This window comes from Humulus lupulus, chromosome 2 (assembly GCF_963169125.1).
Source record: "Humulus lupulus chromosome 2, drHumLupu1.1, whole genome shotgun sequence".
In the NCBI taxonomy this organism is placed as follows: Eukaryota; Viridiplantae; Streptophyta; class Magnoliopsida; order Rosales; family Cannabaceae; genus Humulus; species Humulus lupulus.
The window spans coordinates 15,342,667-15,345,457 of NC_084794.1; the positions used below are offsets into that span (position 1 = coordinate 15,342,667).

Genomic DNA, 2,791 nt, shown 5'->3' on the forward strand with positions numbered 1-2,791 from the left:
ATCAATTTTCCAGAAACGTGTTTTGAGACTTATTTATAGCGCCTCAGCGCTATCTCGTGGCGCCCCAGCACTAGGGTCTGTACGGGAACACAATTTAGGGGAATTTTTAGGCGTAATCTTGTCTTTTCATGAAAAAATGAATTAGGGTCTATAAAAGCTTCTTTAATGACGTTTTTAAGAGAGGAGGTCAGATAAAGCAACAAGGAGGCTAGAGAAGAAACAAAAACCTAGAGTTCTTTTTATTTATCTTTTGATTCTATGTTTATGTTTGATTTAGTCATGTTTATGAACTAAATTTCTATTTAGGTTTTCTAATTGACTCTCTTGAAACTCTATTATGATTTAAAGCATTTATCTATTTCTTCTTCATCTGAAATCTATTCAGTTTGTATTTATTGTGTATGTGATTGATTGATCACCTTTTACATACGATTTATGAATTTAAATCAAAATTTGAAAATTGAGATTTAAATATGCTAAAATTGAATAGACATAGATTTCAATTTAGAACGAGAGTATCAAATTGGTTTATGTGATTTAGGGTTGTATTCATTGCTTCCTATTGTTTGAATTGACCATAGAAATATAGGGAATTCACATTAGGTCGAGTTTTCTATTTCTTAACTCGAATAGTTAACACTTTTGCATGCATATCATTTCAGTGAGAAGAGTTTCAATAGTAATTTCATTAAAGAATAATAGAGTGGATAGTAGAGAATATTAGGATTCCTAATTGTTCTACAGTGAATTTAATCCTTGTGTTCTTGTTTTTATTTGATTTCTGTAATTTTCATTTATTTCTGTTTTCTTGTTTTCAAAATTCACAAATCCAGTTTTCATTAGTCAAATAGAAACTAAAAATAAATTATTTGGTAATTGATAAATCAGTCTCCGTGGGAACGATATCGGTCTTACCGAAATAAATTACAAAAGCGATTACGTATACTTGCGTAGCTTTAATTCTCGCAACAAGTTTTTGGCGCCGTTGCCGGGGACTGCTTTTATTAATATCAATAAAGTTAATTTTTGTTCTAATTTGTTTGTTTTTTATTTTATTTTATTTCTTTTTAACATTTATTTGGATCAAGGTTCTATTGTGTTTCAAGACTTATTGGTATATGTGAAGCAATAGACAAAAGGATATTATACCAATAGATCTGGAAATTGAAAGAACGTGCAGACAGAACCGAAAAACAAAGAGGAGATTGAAATTTACCATGGCTGATAATTTGGGAAACGGTGCTAATAATGGTCAAGGGGCTGCAGAGGTTCCAAGGGAGCAAGGACCAAGAACTTTGAGAGATTATGTACTTCCTACTATTACAGGAGTGCATTCATGCATCAGACCTCCAACCATTGATGCAAACAATTTTGAGATTAAGCCTGCCATCTTGCAGATTGTCCAAACTGCAGTTCAATTTGGTGGCCTCCCCACTGAAGACCCCAATATGCACATAGCCAATTTCCTAGAGTTGTGTGCCACTTTCAAGATGAATGGGGTGAGTGATGATTCCATTAGATTGCGCTTGTTCCCATTCTCACTAAGGGAGCGAGCGAAAAGTTGGCTGAATTCACTTGAGGCCAATTCTATCACCACTTGGGCTACTCTAGCTCAGAAGTTTCTAGCGAAGTTCTTCCCACCTGCTAAGGCTGCTAAACTGAGAGGGGAGATCAATAACTTCTCTCAACTTGAGGGAGAATCTTTGTATGATGCTTGGGAGAGGTTCAAGGACTTGATTAGAAAATGTCCCCACCACGGTATTGAGAAGTGGATGTTGGTCCACAACTTTTACAATGGTTTATGCGGTACCACTCACACAATCATTGATGCAGCAGCGGGAGGAGCGTTTATGAGCAAAAGTGCTAATGAAGCTTATGAACTCTTAGAGGAAATGACCACTAATAATTACCAATGGCCAAGTGAATGAGCGGGCAGTAATAAAAAGGTTGCAGGGGTTCACAAATTAGATGCAATCACAGCTTTAACTGCTCAAGTTGCGTCTCCAACTAAGCAGTTGCAACAAAATACCATGTCTGCCCAGGTTGTGCAAGCCCAAGTAATGTGTGAATTTTATGGAGGGCCTCATTCTTTTGACCAGTGCCAAGCTGCTTTAGATCCCAACAATGTCCCATTAAATCAAGCTCAAGTCCAGGCAGTGGGTAATTTTCAGAGGCCCTACAACAACCCCTACTCCAACTCGTATAATCCAGGGTGGAGGAACCATCCTAATTTTTCTTGGAGAAATAATCAGGACCAACAATAACCATTTCAACCATAGTATCAGCGGCCTATGACTCAAACTTCACCACAAGCATCAACCTCTCAACAACCTAGGCCGCTAGCTCCTACAGAACAACCTAGTGAATTGCAGGCTGCCCTATTGACCCTCACCAACACTCAAACTCAATTTATGACTGAGACTAGATCCGCCATCAGAAATTTGGAGATGCAAGTGGGGCAGCTGGCCAATATGTTGAATACTAGGCCTCAAGGGAATTTTCCTAGCAATACTGTGGTAAATCCTAAGGAGCAATTCCAAGCTATCACTCTGAGGAGTGGGAAAGAAATTGAGGGTCCTTCTCTAAAAGGGACTCAAGAAAAAAAGGCAGAAGAAGAGGAGAGTTATGAAAAAGTTAAGTCCCAAGTTGTAATTACCCAACTACTCTAGACTTTGGACCATTAATGAAAACTATACATAGACCCTAATCCTTAATAGAACTTACAAGTGAAAAGATCATAACTTTATTAAAAACTTGAAAAAGGTAAATGTTAAACTTACATAAAATTTAA

At 37.0% G+C, this 2,791-nt stretch overlaps 1 non-coding gene across 1 annotated transcript; it reads right to left on the reverse strand.

Moving 5' to 3' along the window:
- Positions 1-1,655: 1,655 nt before the first annotated feature.
- On the reverse strand, positions 1,656-1,762 carry LOC133820471 (small nucleolar RNA R71). The gene has a single exon (XR_009886879.1). It is a non-coding gene; the product is annotated as a small nucleolar RNA R71 (small nucleolar RNA).
- Positions 1,763-2,791: the final 1,029 nt, after the last annotated feature.